The 27,100-nt window shown below is 50.4% G+C and overlaps 1 protein-coding gene across 3 annotated transcripts in view; it reads right to left on the bottom strand.

Moving 5' to 3' along the window:
* Positions 1–27,100, bottom strand: part of EEF1AKMT2 (EEF1A lysine methyltransferase 2) — a 75,507-nt gene that overhangs the window by 2,684 nt on the left and 45,723 nt on the right. The window contains exons 7-8 of one of the 3 annotated variants that reach the window (XR_013763477.1): positions 23,191–25,776; positions 16,844–22,800 (exon numbers count right to left, since the gene is read on the bottom strand). The exons of the other annotated variants lie outside the window; for them this stretch is intronic. The gene's annotated coding sequence lies outside the window, so the exon portion shown is untranslated. The remainder of the gene's footprint in view (positions 1–16,843; positions 22,801–23,190; positions 25,777–27,100) is intronic. 3 annotated transcript variants of the gene reach the window in all.

Here is a 27,100-nt window from a genome sequence, read left to right as displayed (position 1 = left end):
GACGCAATGGGGGAACAGAGTGCACAGGGCACATGGAAGGCAGCAGGTCGAGGAGCTGGAGTGACTGACCCAAGCAACGACCAGCTCTGAAAATGGCACTGAACGCAGACCTTCTCCTGCAGCCACGGGGCTCCGGGAGGCTCCGTCTGCTGGAAGATAGCGAGGTTTCCTGCATCCTTTGCAACACAGCACAGGGCCTCACACGGGATAAAAGTCCAGAGCATGTCTCTGGAATTGGGCTATGACACAGCGATATTTGAAATAGTCTGGGCACAGGCTCAGACCTTGTGAGGCTAATCCAGACCAGCAGAGCCTGGTGCAATCTGGAATTCCCTGAGATTCCTGTGATCTGTGGCATGGCCCTGGCCAGCTGCATCGGGGAATGCCAGTGCCTGTCCAGAGCCTTAGACCAGGGCAAGGAAAGGGATGGGTCTTCTCAGAGATAAGCCAGGGTCTGGCCTTGGACCAGGTGATAACTAGGGGGTGCCGGTTCCCGGGACACAGCCCGTCCACAGGACGCCTCTCCTGCACCCCGTGCTGTGCCTCATGGCTTTCTCTGAACCTTCCCAAGTACAGCTTCTGTCTATTGAGCACAGGTACAGTCTGGGTGTGGTGTGCTCCCCACGAGTTCAGGTATTCAAAATTTGGTTCCTCGTGTGACAAGGTTAAGAGAAAGCGGAACTTTTCAGAGTGGGGCTTAGTGGGAGGTTCTTAGGCCTTACAAAATACGCTGCCCTCTGGAAAAGATGAAGGTAGGTCTTGTGGGACCTGAGCTTGTTTTCTCAGGGAGCTGTTAGAAAAGAATAAGCCTGGCCAATTCCCAGCCACCCTGGCTTTCTATCTCACCATGTGACGTCTCCCTCTTGCACACACCATGATGCCATCTGCCATGAGGTTCTCATCACAACTGAGCTGAGGCTGGCACCATACCCTTGAACCCAAGAACTGTGAGCTAAGTAAACCTCTCATCTTCATAAGGTTACCCAGCCTCTGGGATTTCATTAAAGTAGCAGAAAATGGACTGATACAAGCATCCACTGTGTATCAAGTGCTTTAAACACATTAGCTTTAAGGCAGGCTTGATCATCCCCATTTTATAGTCATACGAAGTACCTTACCAGAATCTGGTTCAAAGCTGGGATGAGCCTGATGGACGAGCCCCCAGGCCTGTGCTTCCTACAATGCTTACTTCTATATCCCAAATGCACACTTCAGGGGCCTGGGGGTGAGCGCAGTGGTAAAGTGCTTATCGAGCATGTACAAGGCCCTGGGTTCAACTTCCTACCCACAAACAAAAAACCCATATCCTTCAGAAGCACACTCAGGCAGCTACAAAAAAAATTGGGGAATCACTGCACTCCTTAATATTTATCCCAAAGAAAATATGACTGATGTTCACATAAAAACTCACACAGATGCTTCCCTGTAACAGCCCACCAGGAAATCACCATGTCTTCCACCAGGTAAATAGTCAAACAAACTGAGGTCCATCACGCCATGAACACACACCAGAATTAGGATATATCTCCAAAGAATAAGCTGAGTGAAAAAAGTCAACCCCCAAATGTGAATTATTACATAATTCATTTAAATCACATTCTCAAAATCAGAAAATCACAGAACTGGAAAACAGATAGGCGGCTGTCGGGGGGGCTGGAATTGGGATGTGGTTAGAAAAAGCCACAGGAAGGGTCCTCATAGAGATGCAACGGTCCATATTTTAACAGTGTCAGGCTCGATTTCCTCATGATCACGCTAGTTTTGCAAAATGTTACTACTAGGGTGAAACGAGTAAAGGGTACCCTAGGTTTCTCTGCGTTATTTCTTACAACTGCAAGAAGGTAAAATGAACTCAAGATACTTAAATAAACTTCACTTGATGTACACACTTGTCAAAACTCACAGAACTAAACAGCAAAAGAGTGAACTGTACTATATGTAAATTTAAAAAGGAGCGGGGGAATCCCTGCCTGCACCAGGGCAACAACATGCAAAGGTGGGGAGGCCAGGTGTGCTGTGGAAGTTGGCAGCCCTGGCCTTCACTTTGACCACGTGGCTTGATTCATTTTTCTCTTCTTCAAAGTGGCAACAATAACACCTTTTGCCTAGGACTGCTGGAAGGACCCAGATGCTGGTGTCTATTCCCCTCCACGTAAAGAACAACCCGTGAGCAGCAACTCCATCCACCAACACCATCCTGGCACGTCTTCTGTGGTTTCCTTGGTCTGTATTTAAGTCCACAACTGTCACTTCCAAGTCCCCACATTCTCCTCCCACCTCAATGCCATGATTTTCTGGGAGACACAGACAGAGGATCTCCCACCCTGGCTCTACATACCTCTAGGGCTGCCCAGTATCATAGGGAAGGACTCTCGTTAGCTGGCACCCCAATATGAACAGAGGGACACAGTCCCCACTCAGGACTCATTTTAACCAGAATTTTCAATGAAGGAGCAAAAGCCAAAGTCCGATTTTCCACTGATCCCTGATCCTACTTCTGTGAACACACTCATGGTCCCTGGGCACAGATGTGCTGGCGGGGGGAACCTAGCCACTGCCAAGTCCTGACCCAAGAGTGCATCTTCACAACAGCCCCACACTCCCCAGCACTGTGCCCAAAGCCAGACCCACAGGGAAGAGGACATGTGCATGGGCAGTGGCTACCCCTATAGGGAAGAGGACACGTGCATGGGCAGTGGCTACCCCACAGTGAGAGGCCCAGGGCCAGCGCCCGAGCACCCGCCTCAGAGCACCTCCACCTCCACAAGCCCTCACAGCTGCACTGCAGGCCGCAGCCCCCAACTGCACCCGCCAGCATCAACCCCAGACCAGGCTCGCTCGTACTCTTCATATTCCTAAGAACGGGCATTGCTAACAGCAGTGTTACCATTTTGCAGATGAGAAGACTGGGGCCTCAAGAAAATAAATCAAACTGTTTTCCCACTACCTTACAGCCTCCTCTCCCTGACAACGTGGGGCAGGGTGGGCTTTGCTCTCTCCTTCCTAACATCAAACTGTTCTTGCTTTTGTTCTGGTCTTAACTAAGCCTTCCTGTGTCTACAACCCTTCACACAGTTACAAGATGGCCAAGGTCTGCGACCCGGCTTCTGGAGAATTGGAAGGAGCCTGCGTGGTGCGAACACGTTGGAAGAGGAGCACCAGGTAAAGGAATTGCCACGAGGAAGCTCTGCGGACTCCTCAGCTCAGTACGAATCTCAAGACCAGAGGACCTCACTGAAGGCTCCCAGAACGCTTCTTGAAGGGCTTATGAAGAAGACGAGACTTCTTCCTTCAGTGTCTTCATCTAGCCTGTGTTACTCACCATGTTAGTTTCACAGAATATCTCACTACCTTGAAAACAACTCTGACCAAAACTGGAACGTGACCTTGGCTGCCAAGAGTGATTTTCCTGACAGCTCTGGCTGGAGCAGGTCACTGCTCTCAGATCTCCCATTTCCCCGTCCTGTTAAACAAAGGAAATGGGAGGAAAACAGCAACTGCACAGGGTCTTTGTGAAGTCCTCACGCACTTTGAAACTTTCATAACGTCAGTTGTTGGCATAACAAAAGTCATCTGTAGACAGGAACCCGGGAAGGGCATCTGTCCATGGGGTGCACTGTCTTCTGCCAGATGCTGTGACAAACCAAGAGTCAAGCCCCCACCCACGAAAGAAAGGAATTCAACGTGTCTGGGAGGCCCATCCCTTGCTCCCCGTGCAACTAAGTCACCTGAGTTGGAGGGATGAAATGAAAAGCTGCCTGGGAACTTTACCCAGAGCTGTGCTTCTCCAGACAGAGCTGACACTGGGGAGACAGACTGGGGTGCCAGCCAGAGAACAGATCCCAGGAATGTGCGTTTCCCTCTAGAGCAAACATGACTTTAGCTACCTCCATCAGCCCCGGATCCTGGCCACAACCTAGAGATTACTGATCAAAGACAGAAAAACAGACCAAAAAAAAAAAAAAAAAAAAATCCTCTTTAGTCAATACCTTAACATTAAGAACATGCTCAATACTCATTTAAGAAAACTCTAGAATAGAGGCAGCATCCAGGGGAGGGGGGGGAAAAAAAAACCAACAACAACAAAAGAACCACCTGTTTCTTTTACACTTAACTAGTTCTTCTTGGTCTCTATTTGAAGATATAACAGGTAACACCTAGTCTATCTTTCAACACAGAGTACTTGCATCCTCTGAGTCTCCCTCCAGAAGGGCTGTGGTTATCCCATTTTATGTGGGGGAAACTGAGGCCCAAGCCAACCATCACCTAGTTGTGAGCAAGACACCAAAACTCAACCCACACCTGCCAAACACCAAAGGCTACATCTAAGCCACTCGACATGTTTCATGATTACCCTACGAGCACATATTTGTTTTCTCACATTAAATGGTCAAACTAGAAACACAGACACTGAGTTTGCAATACACCCCACTTCAAATGCAGTTCATCCTGAGCGAATGCAGGCCAAACATCAGCCTTGGAGAACTTAACACTGAAACATGGCGCCCAGGGTCCTGCTGCAGGGAGCGGAGCATCTTGGAGAAGGTGGGAGAGGGACACAGAGCCTTCACTTCCAACCTTCACTGCACAGATGCTTGGCTAAGCTGGATGCACACAGAAAGTGCACTATCACCCAGAAAACTCAAGGTGCTTCCAGGCCTGGAGGGAGTCACATCAGTTGGTTGCAACCCCAAACGGAATCTGCATCCATCCAACCCCATCTTCCCTGGGCCTCTGTCCCCCACTCCATGTCCACCACAGTCCTTCTCTCAAAGTTCATTTCTAAGCATTTGGGAGGGGGTCCTGCCCTCCACCTGGGCAGACTAGGTGTGACCTGCCGCAGGCATACTCTGGTCTCAGCAGTGAGCCTGCCCACAGCAAGAGCCTTATCGATGCCTATCTGCTAAGTCAGTTACAAAAGTGGGGAAGCACACTGGACTTCAAGCCCAGAAGTCGCCTTCCCAGCTCCATCTCAGAAAAGCTGTGTGACCCTGGACAAGCTACGTAACTTACTAAGCTCCTTTTCTTCCTTTGTAATATATAAGAAGTTATCCTTGTTCTGCTGACCTCAGATCTAAGAAGGTTCAGGAGGTAAAGCCCTGTAAGGTGGGGGCACTACAGAAAGGTCTCCGCAAGTATTGAAAACCTTAGGTGAGCACAATCCCTAGCACACAGTGGCTACTTACTAAACCTACAGCCCAGCATGAGATGCTGGAGACAGGGAACATGCTTTTGAGTCTCTGAGTACCTCACTCCAGGGATTGGATGCTGGACCTTCAGGGGATGAGAGACACCCTCCAGCTGCAGTCAAAAAGCACCTGCTGTCCTTAGATGAAGGGGTACACTCACCCCATCCCAGCCCCTCACTCCAGAATAAGGCATGTCTTTGGAGGCGTTTCCCAATAACTGGGATAAATCCCTAGCCTAGTCTTCAGCTAATCAAAAGCCATAAGAGGCCCACATTTGGGGAAGGAGGGCCAGTCACCTAACATGACTAGAAAGGGACCTGGCCTGTGACCCTTGCTGAACAAAGTAGCCCCATCTCCTGTGTGGGTCTCTCTTAATGGAGGAGAAAAAAACAACACAGAACTGCAAAATGAACTGCTCAATCAAGTCAGGGCTCTGCTCTCCAGGACTCTCCATGTCACTCTCAGTGCTATGGGGATTTTCTGCATTTTTAAGCAAATAACATTTTGAGAGGAGGGAAGGAATGACATTATTCAGGGACATGAAAGTACTGAGATTCAGAGCCAAAGCAAATCTGCACATGGGAACAAGACAACTCAAGTCGTTTCTCAAAACTGAAGCCAACTGCATGCATGACTTGTCAAGAGTTCATTTATCAATGAAAGCTAACTGAGAGATGAGTCTCCTACAGCCTCCCATAATGTGCTACTGTACGTGGCACTTCAGCCCACCAAACGCTAAGAGGGAAGAGCGTACCACAGACCAGAGTTTGCTGAACAAGCTCGGAAGGGAGGAAATGGTGGGATTAGAGGTGAGGGGAACTATACTTACGGAGCGGGCACAGAGCTAGATGCTGCCTTCTCCTCCAAACCAGGATGAGGGAGAGAATGGGCAGAGAACCAGAGGATGGGGAGAGGACAGCAAGGGGCCCCAAAGATAATCCACTGTAGTGTTAAGCCACTTAGCCTAAGACAACTGTGACCTCTTCTTCAGTCAGACCTATTTACAAGCATACTGAATTTAACCAACCATGATTAAAAACCAAGAGATGAGGGTAAAATATTTAAAAACATAAATTAAAACATAAACCAAATAAGAACCTGCGTGGTCTGTGCTAACAGAGTCAACCTTAGGAAGCGCTGAGTTTCAACCCTGGCCAGGCTACTGACCAGCTCAGTCTAATGTCACATTGTCAAGTCACTTCCCTTCTCTAGGCCTGGCCCGACCCACTAAATGGCAGGCTGGGCCAGACAAGCTCTATTTCAGACTTGTAAGAGTCTAAGTGCAGCCACATCTCACTCTGAGCTTTAACCAGGTCACTACACCTCTTTGAGTCTCAGTTTCCTATGTGCACAGGCCAGCCTTCTCGGTTCTGCTCAAATCTGACCAGCAGTGTGAAAGGTCCCAGGACACTGTACAACAGCAGAGCCAAATCCTCCACTATAGCCACAGTGGCATGGCCAGGACTTTGCAATCAGCTGAGTTAGAGCAGGAGGAAGCCACACCTGACCCTTGAATCTGCAGGCAACAGGCAGGGTGGGAGGGGGAGGTAGGCCTGTGGAGCCAGTACACTGTCTCATGTATCTGAGGTGGGCTGAAGGCTGAACCTCCAAGTGCATCCTCCAAGCTCAGCCCTTAAACACACAGGAGCACCTTAGTATCTCAGGGAAGCTGGTGACATTCTGAATTAGAGGAGTTACCTGGAGGGCCAGGAAGTTAGCCAATGACCAGTTTTAACACCTTCCTCTCCCATCTCCCAGGACAAGAATCTACTCTTCCTTTACTGAACGCTTACGGACTCAGGGCCCTCAGACAGCAACACCTCTCCCCATGTAGGACCACCCACCCGGGCCTGGGATACACCAGGCCTTCCTACCAGTGTCATTCCAATTGCTTTCCAGGCAGGAGAAAGCATTCCTGTCGGTGGCCACAGCCACATGCCAGTGCTGTTCTCACGGAACCCCAGGGCCACTGGGAAGGCAATCACCCAGCAGCTGACACTTAGGACACAGCTGGAAGGGCACTGATCTCTTTATCTCAGAGACCTGGGGACCAGTGGCCCCAACACATTGGTCAAAAACGGTATCGAAAGTATCACACTGGAACACTGGAGGTGATGTAGGAGGAGACCAATAAGCTCTGTAAGAACCACTGCAGATAGGAGGGCCACCAGGTTTCCATCTGCCACCCACTCAGAGGTCATGCACATCCTGACCTCCGCTCACACTTCAGGACTTCCCCCTCTTGATCTGACTGTGTCAAACCTCCCAATCTGTTTCAGAGAGTCTGGTCTAGAAACTAATCAAAAGACTAACCAATCACAAGTGAAGTCTTCTGCCTTCTCCCCTCTGCCCCACATCACGGAAAGCTCTACCACATATTCAAGTTCAAGAATGCCATCATCTGCCAAAAGAAAACCAGAAAGGCTTGGAGCTGCTGACAGGTCTGTCATGTGACAAGTACACCCAAACTCCGTGGCACCTCTCAGGTCAGACTGCGGAAGCCATCCAGCTGGTCCCTACTTGTAGGGAGGACTCTGGACGGCAGCACCCCCACCTCAGCTGCAGCCCCACGCAGGGAGCCTCTCTACATGCAGTAGCCGCCATCTGTCTAGAGATAGGCCCAGACGACCTCTCTCTTTAGATGGAGAAAGGGACTCTTGCTAAGGGTTTTGCTGTGTGCTAATTCAAAGCTAAGTCCAGGCACTGGGCTCTAAGTTACTTCAAAAGGGTCACAGAATTAATATAAAAATTTGGGGAAGCAGCTGCTCTTTGGATGTTGAACGTCTTTACTTTTTGGCAGAGGGCCAGGGGCAGAAGGAAGGGTACATCATTTGCAAATTCTTTTCTACTTCCTTTTAGCACTCTGGATATGACACCTAGGCCTTCTATAAAGCAAACGCACACAGACCTGGGGTGGAGTAAAGAGGAAATGACACAGCCAACCAAAATCACCTGGCCTAAAAGGCAGGCACCCTGGGAAGCCACGGTGAACTCTCCAGGCCCTGAAGCCCATCTTTGCATGGCTCACAGGAGACTGAGTGGATGGAGTCAGAGCTGACCCAGCTCTCAAGGAGGCGTGCACAATCCTCAGCAGACGGCGATGCCCAGAAGAAATGCAGGTTCCTTCTCCTGTGTGCCCACAACATGCCTGACAGTGCTGGAGAGTGCCCGCTTCTGCTGTAGCTGCTGCATGACTGTCACCACCCCCCTAGTGTCACCATCTAGATCAGGTTTTGGCACAGACTTCCCTCGCTCTCAGGAAGCTCACACCACTCACACCTGGTCAAGTGGTACCTTCCCCTGGTGTCACCTAGAGGAGTCAGAAAACGTACAGAAGGAAGAAGGCTCCCACAGACCACCAGCACTGTCCACCTCAACCAGGGCCAGACAGGAGGGGTGGCAGATGATTATCATTCATGGACTTAAAGGTAATTATAAAGTCAAAAAAAAAAAAAAAAAAAGGCCTGTCAGACTGAATAACTGAACAGAAGCAGAAGGGATGCAATTTAACAGGTCCTGGTCGAGACTCCCACTTGAAAACCAAGTTTCAGGTTCACTGGGTGAACAGCTGACAGCACACTGTTGGCCCTGGAAAGTCTATGTGTGCGTTCACCCATTCAACCAACCTTACTGAGTGCCTGCTTTCTGCCTGTGGGGTTAGAGTGGGGGGAAGACACACACACACAGGAGCCGCAGTTCTGCTCCCACAGAGGAGAGAGTGCTAATGGCTGATGCACAAATGAGATTGAAAGTAGAGCAGAATGCACCAAGAGGCAGGGTGCACCCTTAACAAGCAGCACAACACAGCCGGCCCTTTAAAGGACAGAAAACTGCATCACAACTTTGGTCCTCTTGAACCTCTGCAGGTCCCTCCCACATCCCTGCAGTCCTCTGCTGGGGCTCACTCCCATCATTAGTAAGCCAACAAAACATGAGTCAGGGCTGTGACGCGCATGAGGTGCAGAGCCCAACATGTGCCCAGAAGAAGCTTCCACACACAGGAGAGGCTGGCAAAGCCACATGCAGGCTACTGCAGCCCAGGATGGCCGTGCCCCTGCTGGGCATGGCCTGAGGGTCAGAGTCAGTGCGGAAGCCTCTGAGCCACGCTGATCACACCCCTGGGCCGGTCTTGCTTTGAGAGCCCACACTCAGACCTAAGCCCCTTCTGCAGAGGAGTCACCAATGGGAGGCAGCTAAGGAATAAAATAGTTTCTGCCAAATTCAGCAGAATCCAATTTAAAAGCCAATTGCCTTTTACAAAGAGGAACAAGTCAACCTCAAGATGAGCGCACAACATCTGCCCCGAGTCCTTCCGCCACTGTCACCCTCTACCACTCTCCTTGAACCACGGGAGCCTGAAATGCCAATGCATCTGTCCTTCAGAAGTTCTGCTCAAGTACAAAATATGTGCCATCTGACAGACCCAAGACGGGAAGCACCCTGACTACTCCCAGGAGGAGCAGGATGAATGGATGCTGGGACACTCGTGCCCAGGACAAGATGCAGCTTTCCAACAGGCCATGGGAGCTCCGTGTGCCCCAATGGGACCATCTCCCAGAGCAGTGAGAAGGGAGAAGCAAAGACCAGTGGGCAGAGGAAGCTCTCTCTAGGGAGAAACTTAATAACTACTTTATACTAATGATAGAAAAGTCTTTGGAGGGATAAAAAGAAACATCAGTTGTCTTGAGGGAGGGAAAATAGGCAGCAGAGAAAGAAATGACTGGAGATTCCTTAAGAAATAACTTTGTGTCACATGCAGGTATTAACTTGTGCAAAAAGCAGGAAATGTTTTTTAGGAACCAATTAATATAAACTATAGATGTTGACATAAAGTGGCTTGCACATGCGTGGACTATCTCTGGAGGAGAAACAAGAAAATAGAAGAAGGAGTTCCTCCAGAGAGGGGAGGCACTGTGCAGAGGGACAGGACGGGAGACGTCTCTCTGCTGTGTCTGTGCACATGCTGCCTGTTACTTAAAATTCCTCTAGACACACAGTTCGCCTGTACTCCCACACAAGCACCCCACGCTTCCATTCCTTTGTTCCCGCTGGTGCCTCTGTGGGCACTGGCTCAGCTTCCCCTGCCACCCTCTCAGCCTTCTTGGTCTCCAGACTAGCTGTCCTCAAGCTCTTGAGGAAGCCTTCCCCACATCGCACACCCACTCAGGCCCTCTGCCTCTGAGCAACTCAGAGTTTGGACCTGAGGTGTCTGTCACCACCACAGACCGTGAGCGTCTGGAGGGCACAAAGCTCACCTCATTCCCTCGAGTCCCCAGTATGTGACATGAAGAGCTGCTCAGAAAAAGTCTGCTAAGCCCAAAACAGTCACCACACTAAGTCAAGTCTCAACTTCCTTGGTGACAAAAGGTGCTGAAATCGCTCTTGCTTTTGGGATTTCCCACAGCTATGAAAATTGTGTTGTTAACACTAATTCAAAGCCTCGCGCCTCCTGATTCTGAGGGGCAGGGCTCGGAGAGCGTGACAGTTATGCTCAGTGGCTAGCAGACTGCCACAAAGTCCCCACTTCTGATACTGTTCACACCTCCTGAGGAGCCTGCAAACTCTCATCAGAGCCTCAGTGGGCAAGGGTGGCAGGCGGCTCTGCTCACCCCCCATCACGGGCAAACCTGAGCCCAGAGCCCTTCCCAATGGCTGTTTCCTGTGTTCTGCTTTTAGAGGAAAGAGTCTGGCTGCAGAGCCAGCCCTGGGCCAGGCAGAGGCTGCACAGCACAGGCCTCCACAGGAGCTCTGGTGGAGCTAAGAGGCCCAAGGGCCTGGGAGCCGCCACAGAGCACAAGGAGGGTCAAGGGGCAGGACTGTCCCAGGAGACAAATATGCATGTGATGCTGTGCTCTTCAGAACAGACTTTTACAGAAAGTGTTTTCTCAGTACTTGAATGCAACAGGCAGATCCTATGCACACCCTGTGTTGTATTTCTTTGTCATTAGTTCCTCCTCGTGTCATAGCCCTGTCCCAAGTCCGACCCTCACTGGGCTGGTTGTGCTAGGGAGGCAGGGAGGAAGGCAGAGGTTCACAGCCAAGTTCACACAAACACCAAATGTTCAAATAAGTCTACCAAAAGACATAATAAGTATCATAAAATAAGCTCCAAGGACACAGGAGTGAAGCTGGGGCTGGGGCTCTGTGGCAGAGCACATGCCTAGGATGTACAAAGCCACGGGTTCAATCTCCAGCAACACAGGAAAAGGGAAACAAAAGGAGTGAACATGGAACCCAAGAAGGGAGGTGGAGATCTGTGATTTCCTGAAGGGGACAGGAGTGCTGGGCCTTAACAGACGAATAGCAGAAAGTCAGTCAGAGTTGGGGTTAGAGCATTCTAAATGGAAGCCACTGAGTGACAGGTCTGATTCTCCGGCAAGCTGCAGGGGAGCTGGGAGTTGAGTCCCCCCCGGTTTCTGGTGGAAGGAGCCCCATGATTCCCAAACAGGTAAGGCAGCACAGTGACCGGCCAATACCAGGGATCTGCCATACCAGGGAGCCTCAAGCACACCCTTCCCACCCTCGCATCCCTCTCCTAACACCAAACCCAGCCACTTCTCCCCTTTGGCAGGGAGAAAGGCAAGCAAGTTGAGCTGCAAGGGGCACAAGGGACTGTTAGCTGAATGGTCCAGTGACCCAGGGGATCCTGACAGTGTCCCAAACCGCCTTCCATAAAATGGCATCATAAGGGTGTAGAGCTTCAAAACAGTTATTTCTATTTCCCAGGATACCAAGAGCCCCTGCCGACCACGCAGCTAACCAGAATGCCCACACAATGTGACAATTGTGCTCTCCCTTGGGGAAGGGAGTGGCCACACAAGGCCCCTGTGAGAATGTCACCATCCTCTTGGACTCCAGAGCTACAAATATATGCCCAAGGCCTGTGCGGGGCACACGCTCTCCACGTGGTTTCGTGGCTATGAAAGCACCAGGGCCACGTGCTACAGCTGCCCAGGGCTGGGAGCTGAGGGAGGCGGATGCTGGGGCAACAGCGGGGCCAGGAAACAGCAGAGGCTCCATTCAAACCACGACTGACACAGTGTCTCCTAGTTTTTGAGGAGCAGGAGTGGAAGGAGGTGACCCTCCTCTACAAAACACAACCAAGAGGAAACTGCAAAGCTAGGTAAAGATGGTGACTGCCCAACACCACCAGCTAGGCCACCTGCAGCAAAGACACAAGGCCAGGAACGATTTCACATTGCCTCTGGACTAAAGAAAACAAAGGAGAGTGCAACTCATCTTTGTAGGCAGCTAACCACCACTAGCAACCTAGACCCACACACTGCTGGCCCTACGTGCACTTACGCACATCATTTCCTGGCTCTGGGTCTCAGCTTCCCGGTTGCCACAGAGTCTCTTCCACTTCCAAAAGGCCTGGCCAGGCCTGGCCACTGCCAGATAAAAAAAAAAAAAGAAGGGATAAAGAAGTTGATTCCAGGAATGTTGGTGTCCCAGTTCCCACTATTACATGGGGAAAAGGATCTCCGGGCACCTAAGTCAAAGGGAGGCCAGCCTGGGGACTGATGGCAGCCAGCAGGAAGTGATGGAAACATTCTGGAGAGCTGGGGAGCCCAGAATATCCACGCCAGTCCTGTTGGCTGGATCCAACCATGGCCTTTCTTTAGTGAATAGGGGTAAAACAAATCTGAGAAGCCAAGGCTCAAAATTCAAACTAACCGAGGCCACCTTCTTTGGCAACCAGGGTCTAGATAAGGAAGGAGGAGCAGCCGGGACGAATGGTGAAGAGAAGAGAAAGAATGGCCAAAAGGTAGGGAATAAAAGTCTCTCCGACCAGAATGACAGTCTGAAGACAAACAGCACCCATGAAAACATCTGGCTGGAAAACAAAGTATCTCTGGGCATCTAAGTTTCCAAGACAGTCTTGAATGTGTGCACCACTGCACAGCAGAACAATCAAAGGCAAGAGAAGTCACAAGCCAGGCAGCAGAGACCCATGCGGACCAGCCTGTACCCCTGACACCTGCCTGAACAATATGGTTTTAACACAGTAGTTCCCTGAGGGTGATTCCCAAACCAGCAGCAGCAGCAGCACCTAGGAACTCATTAGGTGTGTAAAATTTCAGTCCCCCCACCCCTAAGAAAACTCTTAGGGTGCCACCCGCAGTCAGGGTTTGACAAACCTCCAGGTAATTGCTGTTTCCTCAAGTTTGCAAACCACCATGTCAGAGTATGTGGTCCCAGAATTAGGCAACCAGGAACACAATCTGCAGGTAAGAAAAGTAACAAAGGCTGTCTCTTGCAAAACCAGGAGTCAGTGAAGGGTGGGAGACCTATGGGCCACCCCAGCATTTCCCCAGGCCAGGCCCTGTGGTTAGATGATGATGAGCTAGTCCTTAAGGAACTGAGTTCTTTAGGAATTCCCAACAGCCCTAGAATACACACAAGGCAACGCAGGCACTGTCAGGTTCTTCGGGCCCCTTGTCCAGAATCTGGGGCTGTCCTAGCACAAGCTGAAGCTAGACCAACCCTGAAGGCCAGAATGGACTCAGCAGTGAAGGAGGAGGAAGCAGACGGGGAAGCCATGTTTCTGCTGCAAATCAGGGGAAGCAGGAAGGGCTCCCAGGCAATGTGATTTATGGCCCACACAATTCTCAGCTTCAGCAAAAAAATTCAGAAGGACACTAAGAAGCCCAAAGGTGACCACATGCTAAAATATGTATGATGATCAAAAGGAAAAAACATGTACAAAATATTTGCTATAAGAGGAGGAAAAAACAGGGTTCAGTGAAAAATGGAAGTAATGGAAGAGGTGGCTGCTATTTAATATGTGAGAAAATATAAAGAGAAAAACTCCATTCTTGGGAAACATGTATTACCACCATTTGGAGAACCTTTTCTTTACTTCCACCTGCTTCACCAAGCCTCTGCTGAAAAGACTCGGAGAAGCATGTTTAACTGACCCCAATCTTCCTCTTTCCGCAGCAGAAGTTATCTACTTGATAATGGCAGCTAGACTGCCTGTCAAGAGAATTTTTTTTTTTTTTTTTTTTTGTGGTGCTGGGGATCGAACCCAGGGCCTTGTGCTTGCGAGGCCAGCACTCCACCAACTGAGCTATCTTCCCAGCCCCTGTCAAGAGAATTTAAAGATAAAAATCTGCTAACAAAAATCCCACAGCATCTGATAAAATCAGAGACTCTTTTTAGACTAAGAATATTACACTGGGCAAACTGCCTGAGTGATTTTATGGAGAAGGACAAAAAGAATCCCCGGGTTACTCCGCATCACAGGGCAACCTGGAGCAGACATTGGGGCAGAAGGGCTCTGGGCCAAGACGAGCCTCTGAGACCCTTCTGGAGTTCCTGTTGGCAGTTACTGTGGAGCATTCTGACTTCTCTGAGCTCCAGGTTATCTGTCAATTTACTCAAAGGTGGAACTGCTAGCAGGATTATGGAGGCAATGACCTTGAGCACTAGAAACAGTGACCTGGACATTTCCACTAGTAAATAACCTGGAGAGCCGGAAATTTTGAATCTGTCTTCTGAATGTCTCCATCGCTCCAGAAAACTCAAAATTCAAATGACTTCTAGGGCCACACAAGCACCAGAACCACAACAGCAGGCAAAAGACGTGCCCTGTCTATAGTGGACATCTTTGTCTACAGCTGTGAGGAAAAGAAGGTCCAGGCTAATATTAAAAATCTTGTGAAAAGATTGTGACTAAACTTCTTTGTATAATCACCAAATGTTATCAAGAAATTCAAAAAGTAGGAAAGCATCACTGGGCCAAACAAAGCAAGTCTGAGGACCACACCTGGATCCCAGCACACCAACACACAAACTCTGGTCTAAATGATGCTCACTATTCAAACCCCGGAAAACACCCAGACAAGTTTTCACCTTGGTTCAAAAAGCCACGTGAACTCACTTTGGTCTTAACAACCCACTGCCACGGATATCCACCTGCATCACTCCCTGGCTCATTCTGTGAGTTAGCTAGAGGCCTCAAGACTAGAAAGCTCAGACCGTGAAATTCCACGTACACGAAAGTAGACCCATGAAACCCCCAATTCCAGGGCAGGTAGGTCCACCAGCCCCACCATGGGCTGGAGAGATGGTTGACCTTGTCCCTTCGCAAGGCTGTGGCATCCTTCCGTGGGTGAGCTGTGGCATTATGTGGAGCACAGGGGGTCTGGGGTCTGCCCCCTCTGGCCTCTCCCACGAGGAGGATGGAGGAAGGAAAGAGTTTCATGCCAAATACTTTAAACAAATGCAAGTAAACTCAGCAGATGGAACAGACAATCCTGGCGCCCTGACATCTCCAGACTGCCAGTTCTGGACAGGTCATCATGAACAGAACAGCTGCTTCCTTGCTCACTACTGCACAGAACAGAGGATGCTGTTTTGATGACTTCTATGCAAGATATAGAAACAAGAGGGGAGTTTCCTGCCTTTTATTTCAAAATAGCTCAGGACAAATGAAGACTTCTTGTACCATAACAACACATTCAAAGGGAAAGTTCGATGGCTTTCTTAAATGTCACCCCACAGAGAGCAACCTACTTCTCTGCCCACAGGCCAGGATAAAAATGTGACCAAGGAACCCATCCAAAAGAGCACGAGATTTCTCTTTCAAAGAGCAGCTTGGTGCACAACTGGGGACAAAACTGGGTAGAACGAAGACTTTGGAGCAGAGGAAAGCTGGGTTCCAAGCCAGGCATCAGCCCGTTGTGGTCCACACTCTCAGGGACATGGCTCAAGCTCAGTTCCTTCCCTATAAAGGGAGGCTAGTCACCAACAGATGAACAAGAAACAATCTCATGGGGAAAAAAATGTATATAAAGTGTGGCACACAGTAGGTGCTCAACAGATGCCACTTTTCCAAGTGAAAAACAGGACATTTCCATACCTATTTCTACCAGGGTTCTTTGGGGACACACAGAATTTGCCCCCCCTTTTGAGTGCTGGGACAGCAGTGATCAATTCCAGGCACAGCCTGATCTGCCATGATCTCACCCTCCAAAAGCAGATAAAGAAGGAAGACAGAGGAGACCACTATGGGAGTGGCCAGCTGGAAGCAAGTAGAATGTCAAAGGTGCAGAGAGAATGGGGAGACATGCAATCAAGTCTGGCCTTCCAGGGCCATTTCCCCTTTTGAAGCATGAAGGAAAAAAATGTTTCCACGTACAGCCTCCTAACCCCAACTTCCTCCTTACTAGGCATTTCTTTCATGCAACTATTCTAGGGTAGATTTACCAGGCTTATCTGGCACTCTCCTTTTTTCACTCTGACCTAGCCCTGAAAAGTCCTCCAGGCAAGGTATTCTTACATTTTACAAATATTTTCATCCCAATATAAAGGTCGTGGGCACTGGCCAAGAAGTGAATTCCTGCAGAGTGGACTCCTAGCACCGCAGCTCAGGGATGCCAGTGCAGCCAGCCTGGACACGACCGGCTGGTGCAAACAGCCACAAAGCTTCCCTCCACGCTGTCAGCATGCACAAGGGTGGGGAGATGGTTCTGACACTAAGGTGCTTATGCCTGGCTCCAATGACTGGAGATCCATGCTCTCCACATGTGCCTTCACAACTCCAAATGACACTGTCCCTGATTAGCTTCCCAGGCGAGTCCCATTCCAGGCCTATTTGGGCCAAGCAAGGCAAGAGTTCCAGTTTAGCCCAGCTCCAAGCAACTCACCAAACTGTATCAGTGGTTGCTGACGACAGCATTTTAAGAAGAACCATGACATCAGCTAGCTGAAGGACCTGGAACTCATCCTCCTTCCTCGTGCTACATAAGAGCCACTGTTTTGAGTGAATAAAGCAGTTCTTTATCTGCTGCTCGTGGAAAAGATAGCAACTGCATCAGATCAGAAATCTTCCCACCCCAGCACATAGGAACAGTGGTATAACCTGCCAGGTCCAGATAGTCCAGAACAGAACAGGATCCAAATACAGGAAAGCAGATTTCTGCAGATTTCCACTGGGCCCCGCATGCAACCTACACATGGGGACTAGACACGCAGAGCTGGAGGCCAAGGGCCCTAGGGAGCTCTGAGTCAGAAGGGAGCTGGGGTCACAGGCTGAAGAGCTGCAGGGCAGTGGTCTGCTCATGGAGTCACACAGAAGGTCTGGAGGCAGCTCAAGTCAGGCCCAGGTTCCCTTTGCCACAGCAGATATTTCTCCATCCCCTCAGAGTCAAACGAACGACTTCCCAATTCTGTTTTCTGGCCAGGAAGCTCCAATGTCCTTTCTTTCCCAAGAATGCCTCTTCTAAATTTCTCGGGCTCTCGAACTTGGATCTCTCCACACCTTAGAAGCCAGCCCAGAGTCCCCCATCCCAATGGGACATTCTGCAGTGGAGATAAGGTTCTGGATCTGCACTGTCCAAACATGTCCATGCAGCAGCTGCTGAGCACGTGACATGTGCCAGTGCACCTGAAGAAATGAATTTCTGATTTCGCTTATTAGAATGAGTTTAAACAGCTCCATGCATCTAGCAGCTGCCACACTGAACAGCCTGTCTGAAGTCCAGAGGGTGCATATAAAGAAGAGGCCAGTACATGTTTTTTCTTTTTCTTCTCTTTTTTTTTTTTTTTTTTTGCAGTGCTGGGGATTGAACCCAGGGCCTTGTGCTTGCAAGGCAAGCACTCCACCAACTGAGCTATCTCCCTAGCCCCCAGTATATGTTCTTTCTGTAAAGATCCAGGGAGTAAATATTTTAGGTTTTGTAGACCATTTGGTCTACAAACTCTGCCACTGTAGTGTCCAAGCAGTCATAGATACTGTGTACACTCATGGGTGTGGCTGTGTACCAACATAACTTTATTTATAACAGCAAGCAGTGGGCCGGGTTTGGTTGCCAGGCTACAGTGGACCTACTCCTGAGAGAAGAGAGCGGGCAACTGAAATCCAGAACTACTTTCAACCAAGTGGACGTACTTGGGCATCTCACTGGATCTCAAATTCTTCACTTAAAGGGGGGAAAAAGGGCCAGAAGGTGTGGCTCAGTGGTAGAGCACAAGCTTAGCATGCAAGATGCCCCAAGTTCTATACCCAGGAACCCTATAAAACAAATAATAGTAGTACTCACTTCTTAAAGGTGGCTGTAAGAATCGAATGAGAAGCCTGCAACACACTTAGCACACACTGGACATTAAAAAGTACTTGTAGAGGGGATGAAAACAGTAAGTCCTGGGGGCTCTGACTCTCCTCTGTATTTCCCCAATGACATAAAGTAGGCACTACCAGTCCCAGTCCAAGGACGTGGCACCTGAAGCTCCGAAAGTGAAGCAAAGCAGGTAGTTCACAGTCAGACACAATCAACGAACAGGACTAGAAAAAACAGCGCTGGGGCTCCTACTTGGTTCCATGCTGGGCTCTCTCCTCCTCTCTTTTCCAAATGATGTCACCCTCCCCAGGATTCTGCCTGTCTACACTCACTTGTACTGTAAGTGGCTTCTTCTGTAACGGAAGTCATTAAGAAACACCAAATCAATAATTTCTTAAGGGTTTTAAGACACTGAGCTCTCCCAGTTCCTGTTCTGGGCCCCATGTCACCTCTAGTAACCACAGGAGCACATTGTACGAGGTGGCCCCTCCACCAGGCAGGGTTATACAAGGCCTGGTGCGCTGCAGAGCTGTGAAAGCCTGGCTGTCCTTCTTCCCAGCACTGCTGCCCCAAGGGGACTCCACTACCCTACCTGGTAAGGGGAGCCAAAAAGAGACGCTCTCTGCAGTTCCTCCTGGAGCTCTAGAGACCACACGTGAGCAGGCTCGGCCAAATGGAAGGAAGGCTGGACTCCTCCTCTACTGAGCATGACACTGACTCTTGCCCATAAAGAGACACCAGACTGCCTCCCTTCCTCAGCCCCATCTACCAAGACCATCCCCAGCACAGCAGAGGGTACTCAGGGTCACCATGTACTCCCCTGGGACCTAAGATACCACCACCATGATCACCACGCTGGCACCAGCAGCCCCAGGGGCTGGGCCAAAAACTGAGCAAAGGTCAAACAGGAACTGGGCACCCAGCCTCACAGGGAGCAATGCCTGAGCTCCAGTTTGCTCCTCAGCCACAGCTCAGGGCTAAACACTAGGCCCTCTGTCTCCAGGGGCATCTGAAGACTGGCCACGCCACTCATTGCCTATCAGGAGACCATCACCTGGTCTCCCTCAGCCAATGACCCCCCAGGAGTGGCTGTGCTGGGTTGTTCCCTCACAGGCTGCGCCAGGCATTTTCACACTGGTTGGAAGCTGGGCAGGAAGCTGACAGGCCTGAGCGCTCCGCAGGTGAACAGACACCTGCCAGCCATGCTGTGGAGAGACTGCAGTGCCAAAGTACCGTATCCCATAACAGTGACTTCCTGGAGCCATTTCAGTAATCCAGAAGGACATGCCTGAACCTCACACAAGCTTAAAAAAAAAAAAAAGAAAGAAAGAAAGAAAGAAAAAAATCCCCCAAAGCAAGTAAAAGCTCATTCACCTGCGGACTCTACACACTCAGCAACTGGGGTCTGACCTACACAGGGTCTTGGCTTCCATCCATCTCTGGCCAAGTCACTTTTCACTCCAGTTTGCAGCTCACCCTTTGGCCTATTTACACCCAGTCAGGCCCAACCCCTCTTCTAATTTTCCTTCTAGGAGGTGAAGGCCCTGGCTAACCTCCCTGGGAAGGAAGTGAACGGGAGGCCCGCTGGCAAGATGAAGTCCATTTGCAGTTAACTAACTTCCTTCCCTCCTCAGGAGTGAACGTCAACGAGGAGACCTACAGGGCTTAGAAACATTGCCCAAAAGGCCGAGACGGACTGCTGATCCCAGCTATGCCCTTCGAAGCCTCATTATTTTTCTACTTCTCCTTCTCCAAGCCTGAGTCACATGCCACACAGTCAACTGGGCCTGGAATCTGGGCTGGCATCTAAGGGCAGTGAGGCCTCAGGAGCACCAGCCACCAGCGGTCAGGTGACCCAGGCAGGCCATTCTCAAGTGTCTGTGTCAGCAACTTCCCCCACCCTTGGAGAACGCGCTGCGACAGAGCCCAAGGGGTGCCGAAGCTCCTTTTTCAATCACATTAATGTGGTTAGATTTTTTTCCCTTTAAGGAAGAGGAAAGGTAGTTTTACAATGAATCAGATTTCTTCAACTCCTGCCATGCCAACAGTCCTATTCCTGTTGACTTCTGTAGTTCCAGTACAGGCACCAGCAAGAGGCGTGGGGCGCTCTTGGGAATCCCGGTGCCCCTGCTGAATGCAAGCTGCAACTAAAAATACACGAAGAGCACATCTCTCTGGCCTAGCAGGTGGCCCCAGATGAAAATGCCACCCCAGGAGCTAGCTTCATACCGCTCCCAGGAGGTCACTCCAAGGTCAAAAGGGCTGGGCCCCTGGCCAGTGTCACAGGAAAGACTGCCCCTAGAGAGGCCCACTGGAAAAGACGGACCCCTTCTACTTTCCTTTCACTCCCTCACCAGCTGGCTGACTGCTGCTTGCCCCTGGCCATGGCTCTCCCCCTGCCCTTGGCAACCATCTCTCTCCCAGGTCACATAGTGGCTTCTAAGTTGCTCCAAACCTGTTCTGCTGAGATGCTGATCTCTGCAGATGCTGAGCCTTCTAAATCGCAAGCACCAGCACACCATGAGCTAGCTCTAGCCTAAACTTCAGGGTTCAAGACTAGACTCCTTCACCTCCACTCCACTGCCACCCTGACCCTAACCAGCTTAGCTCCCTCATCTGCACACTTCTCATTCACGTGCCAAGGTGCCCCGCAAGGCCCCAAGAGACCGTCTTACACCACTGTTCATTCACTGCTCTCCAGGTGCGACTGTCTACTCCTCTCCATTCTCCATCTGTCTGGTCCCTGCTCGCTCCTCAAGACTTGGGCCTATGTCGTCCCCTGCAAGAAGCCTGCCTGCCCTCCTCCCTAGAGCCTCGCTCGAGAGGCCGGCCCATGGCTTCCACAGGGTCTGCTGGGCACACACCTGCCTACTCTTAGCACACTGTCAGGCCCACAGCAGGAACTCCAAGGCTGGCCGCGGCCTGATATCCAGAGAACAAGCCCAGGAGCACCTTGAAAATGGGATTCAGTTTCTTCATCTCGGGGCTCTGCAGGCCTCATGAAAGGTCTGACCCAGTGGCATGTACTACTTGGTGAACTGAGGCAAGCCAGGTGACCACCATGGCAGATGTGTCCTGTGCTCACCACACAGGCAACAACACACCTGAAGAGGACATCTGGGCTCAGCTGATGAGCTGTCACATCACTGAACCAGAGGCAGCCTGGATGTCTTAGTTACCTCTCCTACAGCCCATCAGAAAGTTTCATGGCTAAATTGCCCAATAAGAGGGTCTGTGTCAAAGCCACCCAAGCCCAGCCACCTCTGTGGCCCTCTGGAGAAGGCTAAGACCATAGTTCCTTAAGAGAAAGGGTCGCCACAGCCTGAAACCAGAGTCCTCTCATAGGACCCAGTAATATCAAGTTTTCCTATAACAAGGGCTTCCCCCCAGCAAGTCCAGTGGGAAATCTTATGCATCAAGACTGTGCCTCCTGCTTACCCCACAAAACACTGGGCCAGGGCAGGCAAGGAGCAATGCTCAAAAGATACAAAAGGCAGAGGCAGATACCATCGGCAGCCTGTGCCAAAAGAAACCGAGACACCACTGGGGGTTACAGGCCCTGCGCTCTGCCATTTGGCCAAGGACTTATTTGAAAAGCCATGATGAATTTAGACAAGCTCTTGCTCTGTGAGGAGACCATGGTCATGCTCAGGTGCTGGCTAGGGTCCAGAGCAGTCAGATCTCACCCACATGGATCTGTGGGTGGAACCCCCACAGCAGCCACATAACCTGAGTTAAGAGGATGCTGACTAGAGCTGTCCAAGGCAGTGTCCCAACCAGAAAAGAGGGGCCAAATGAAAAAGACATCAGCTGCAGAGAATCTCAAGAAAACCCAGAGGTGGTTAAGTGGACCCTGCACCCTCGTCTTGCTAGATGCAGCCATAAAGACTTCCAAAGAATTCACTCCCAGTTGCCAGTCAGAGCAAAGCCAAGATTCAGAGGCCACATTGTGACCCATACACACATTTAATTTTCTATGGACCAAATTAAATCACTTGTGGTAAATAGAGATTTAGTTTGCCAAAAAGAAATCTTAAAAGATTTCACCAGTCTTAACTTTTGTTAAAAGATACACTGCAAACTAATTACAACACAAACCTTCAGCCCTTCCTTACGAAAAAATCATAAGCCATCTGAGAAGAAAACTTGCCAGGGAGCAAAGGCTGTCCCCCAGCCAACCCACCCAGCCAGGCTTGGTTCAAGAGTGAGTCCCTCTGCTCTGTCCTGTGTCCTACCACCACTGAGCTTAGGAACCCACCATCTGTCCCCCAAGTAGCACTAATGGCCACTGGACTCTAAGGGTTCCCACCCGTGGACACACACCGTGCCCTGAACCCGCGGGCTGAGTGCTCTCCGTTCATCACAGTACAAATGCAGGAAGCCGACCTGAGGCGACATTGCCTGCTGAGGGCACGCTGTCGACCAAGGGTGGATGTGAAGCCAGGCACTGAGTTCAGAGCTGAAAGCCGCCTTGGCCCTACAGCATGTGGAACTGGGTCTTCTGGCCCAAGCTCCTCTCTGATGCTGAACAATCCCCAAATTTCCTGCAGCACAGGAAGGCCCTTGTTAGCATGCAGGCTGCCTGGACCTCACAGCAGAACCTCTGTTTGTCCTGCCTCACTTCCTCTGCATAGCACCTTGCTCTTTGCGAGGGGCTTCTCAGACTCTTGAGTGATGCTCCTGAGGACACCAGGAAGAGGACCAGCAGGGTGAGCCCCTGAGGCCCAGGGCAAATTAGGTCCAGGGTGCAAGCAGCATTACACCCACTACCTTCTGGGAAATTCAATCATCTGATTGCCAGAGGGAATTCAGGGAGGGTGGTTCCCAGGGCCAAGTCCCCACGACCATGCCAGAGCAGCTCCCCTGCATTCTACATACCATACCTCCCTCCTACCCACCCCCGCCCTGTCCCCAGGAGACGGGCTCCTCCTCACCAACAGCATGGAGGTGCCGGCTACAGAGGACATTGTCTTTCCACCTCCAAACATGCCAGAGAGGCTGCTCCCAGCCAGCAGATAGAACCTCCCTGCACTCCCGGCCCCTGGCCAACATGAATGCCAGAGCAAGGGGAATTCCAGGCGCAGCAGAGGCCTCTCCCAGCTGCTCTTTGTCCAGCAGGGCACTTCAGGCTTTAGCCAGGATGCAGCCTGGGAGGGAAGGTGGCCTCCATGGGGTGAGGCAGACAGGGCAGAAAGCGGCAGCAACCTGCATGAGCCACCTCCTCTATGCAGGGAACTGCCAGGACACACAGAGGCCCCAGAGAGGCCCAGCTCTCCAGGAGCTGGAGGCCCACCCAGCAGGCCCCGCGGCCCAGCCGCCCCAGCCCTGTCCTGCAAGCATCAGTATGGTGCCAGGTCAGTTTTGCCAGGGAACATTCACAGGGTGATGGAATGGGCCCCACTGCTCACTGCAAGACATCTGCCACCTCTGTACTGTAGGCCCTGGATGGAGAGGAAGAGTGGCATCATGGGAAGAACAGAGGACCGAGGTCAAAGCCCATGGCACTAGGTAATGTCTCTGAGCAACAGCACTTTTAGCAACAAAATGGGGCTGTCCCTTGGCCAGGTTTAGCCAAGAAGCCAGTGAACTAGGGAAGCAAAGCACCCACCTCCTGCCGGACACTCAGCAGGGTCCCGTCAACACCTGCTGGACAAGTGTGGGAATAACAGACCTGAAAAAAAATAACAACTCTCCCTTCCCCTTGCCTGCCCAAACCCACCTCCTGGCAGGGGGAAGAGCCCTTATCTACTGCCCACCATCAGGGCACAGAAGAGCCAAGGCATAGACTTGGCAGAGGCCAATGCCCTCTCCCCTGAGCCTGCCCCACAGGATTTCTGCACTTTTCATCCAGCAGCAGGAGAAGCAGAGTCTCAGCCTAAGCTCTCAGTAAGTACAGGGTCCCAGAGCACATAGCAGTGGAGGAGGTCAAAAATGGCAAGGACTGCCAGAGTTACCCAAGAGTCACTGAGCACATTTTTCCCTGACTAAAGAATTCTCAATGCTGATTCAGTTCGCCTGCTAGTCTATGCAAAAGCAGACCATCCTATGAGCCAGAAAGAGGTCCCACACCTAGAGAACTCCAGAGATCAAGGACTCGGGGAATCTACTGTGCCCATCTAAGCACGGGCATGTGGCCCTGGGAGAGCTCCCTGGCCCCTGGAAGTGTATCTCTCTTCCACCAGATTCTATCAGCAGCTTTCGTCAGCAGGGCAGAGAAGCTCTGGCTCACCAAGGCCCAGGCCACTCTAAACACAATCCTATGAAACGTGACCCCTAGTCAGTCTGTGGGAGGACAGTTCCAAGCTGCCAGGTATAACCAAGTGGCTAACAGAGTGACTCACCTGCAAATCTGGGTGAAAAGAATCAATCGCTCATGGAGAAGCATCAAGATGCACCCTAGAACCAAACTACATCTTCCTTCCCCTAGGCCCCATGGCAGACCATGTGCCCAACCTCCAGGCCCCAAGAAGGGGAGGAAGCAGGCCTGTAGGAGAACTGGCCAAGAGGGCAGCCAGAGCAGCCCAGCTAGAGCAGGTGGCTCTGAGACTAGGCTGAAACGTGAGTGCTGCCCATGGCCTGGCCCTGAAGCAGGATTACCTAAATGACTCCCACAGCTGGTACTTCACCCAGGGGTGGGTGCCTTTCAGATCCTCCTTCACCAAGACATGGTGGCACCAGGAAATCCGAAAGGTTTGCTCCACTCTTGCATAGGAAGGTCCCCAACCCCCTACAAAGGAAAACCAGGTATGGTGGGGTCTATTCCAGCCCTTGGTCCTTAGAATCAACTCAGAACATTAGAGATACCAATATCTGGGTCCTACTCTCTCTCTTTGATGTTGTAATATGATTGGTCCTGGATCAAGTCTGGGTGACCAGATTTTTTTTAAACCTTCCCAAAAACTCAAATGCAGCCAAGGTTGAGAACCACTATTCTAGTTTCTAGAAACCTAGAGTAGTATAGGAGCCCCAGCCTTGCCCCACAAAATCCTCAGGGACAGAAAAGACAGCGGACCCAGGTGGGCAGTCCTTGCTTGAGACGGGCAGCCTCACTCTGCCTACCCTCCCCACCTTGAGACACACATACAAACCAGAACCAACCTGCAAAGAGCCATCTGCCTAAGACAGAATGCAAGGCCTCTGTTCAGTCCCGGCTGGGGCGTACCAAGTTCCTCCATGATGAAAGATACACAACTGTGTGTAGTTATTTGATTACTTTAGGCATGTAAATAAAATGTGATACTGTACAAACTTGGGGTGGCAAACACCACCACATAATTTACTTTTAGATGTCTGAATCACAAACGGAAAAAAAGAAGGAGAAGTTGGAAACCCTTTTAACAATCTCTTTGAATAGAAAAATGGAATCTGAATAAATGGTGATGCTTCTAGAGAGCTGCCAGATTTATTTCCTGTTTCCCCCAGAAGGTCACTGGGAATAATTACATTTTCTTGTGAATCTGTCTTTTGTAAGGATGAAGCAAAACATTTCAGTCTCCCCAGTTGAGGCAATGCCTTTGGTCCTGCAGAAGATAAAGAATTCAATCACTGCAAAATAGAAAAAAAAGAAAAAAGAAAAAAGAAAAGCCATAGGAAAGGGAGAAGCAGAGAGAAAAGGCAGTTAAAACTTCTAAGTTTCCCTGCGGTGTTAACAAGACTAAACAAAATTTATGCTTTCAGATAAAACAGAACCTAGTGCCTCTATCTTACGAACACCCCAAATGATAGCATGGCTTATGGAAAGCAAGCAGACTCTGAAGCCAGACAGACCCAGATAGCACTACTGGCTTCTCTGCCTTCCAGCTGTGCAGCCTTGGGCCAGTTACTTGGCCCCTCTGAGCCTCAGTTTCTTCAGCTTTAATTTCAGGCTGGCTTTGAAAATTAGGAGTGTATCAAAGCCCCAGTCCCAGGCAACGCCTTCAAGAACCAGTGGGTGCTGCTATGAGTCCTTAAAAAAATGGCACCCATCTGGGCTAAATCCTCAGGAGTCACATCATTCCAATGCAGGAGGGAAAATGTTTCTTTGTTTAACATGAGAATGAAAAGAGCGAGCGGACATGTCAGGAGTTGGCCTGCCACCACACTCTGGGGTCAAATGAGCTGTTTACCAACATGATTTGCCTTCTATTTCCTGAGTGCTACCCTGGAAAAAGTCCTTCCAGAGACCACAGATGCCTAAGAGATATAAGAGATACTCACTTGCAGGATTTTCCTGCGTGGTCTGGACAAGCTACACCCATCCCCCATGCAAAAGGCAGCCTCCCCTGCAGCCCCCACAGCAGGAGAGAGGGAGAATGGTTAAAGAAGGGGGGGTGCCTGTCACACTTCTCTGTAACCCCTGACGTGATGTGAAAGTCTACAAGGTAGACCCTTTGAAATGCAAAATCTTCCAGAGTCCTTCAAATGTGTTTTTATTTTCTCGGGTTCCTAAGGCTGCTTTCAGACCCACCCATCAGCATTTCCCCTCTCAATCAACCTACATTTAACAATTTTAAAAAGTTAAAAATTTAAAAAAAAAAAAAAAGACATCTCTATTTTTCAGAAGCTTAAGCATCTCCAAGTCCCTTCAAGGAAAAAATCTGTCCTCAGCTCCAAGCTCCCAGCATCCCCTCCAAGTCACCCTGAAGCCAAGTTTCCTCTGGATATTTCTTCCTATGCTAAACCCATACTGCACCAAATGCTGCTCAGGATCTCAGAGAACTTTCTTAGAAAAGAATTCAGGTTCCCTCTGGCCAGAGTTTGGTAAGGTAAGGACAGGCACCACCAAAACCACAACCCCAAATTTCCAAAGCCCAAACCTTGACCCAAAACCACATGCACAGGAGGTTTGGATTAAGAATCAAAGAA

This window comes from Sciurus vulgaris, assembly GCF_902686455.1.
Source record: "Sciurus vulgaris genome assembly, chromosome: 4".
NCBI classification, from domain to species: domain Eukaryota; kingdom Metazoa; phylum Chordata; class Mammalia; order Rodentia; family Sciuridae; genus Sciurus; species Sciurus vulgaris.
Note: the sequence above shows the minus strand (reverse complement) of the source record. Positions and strands in the feature narration are given on the sequence as shown.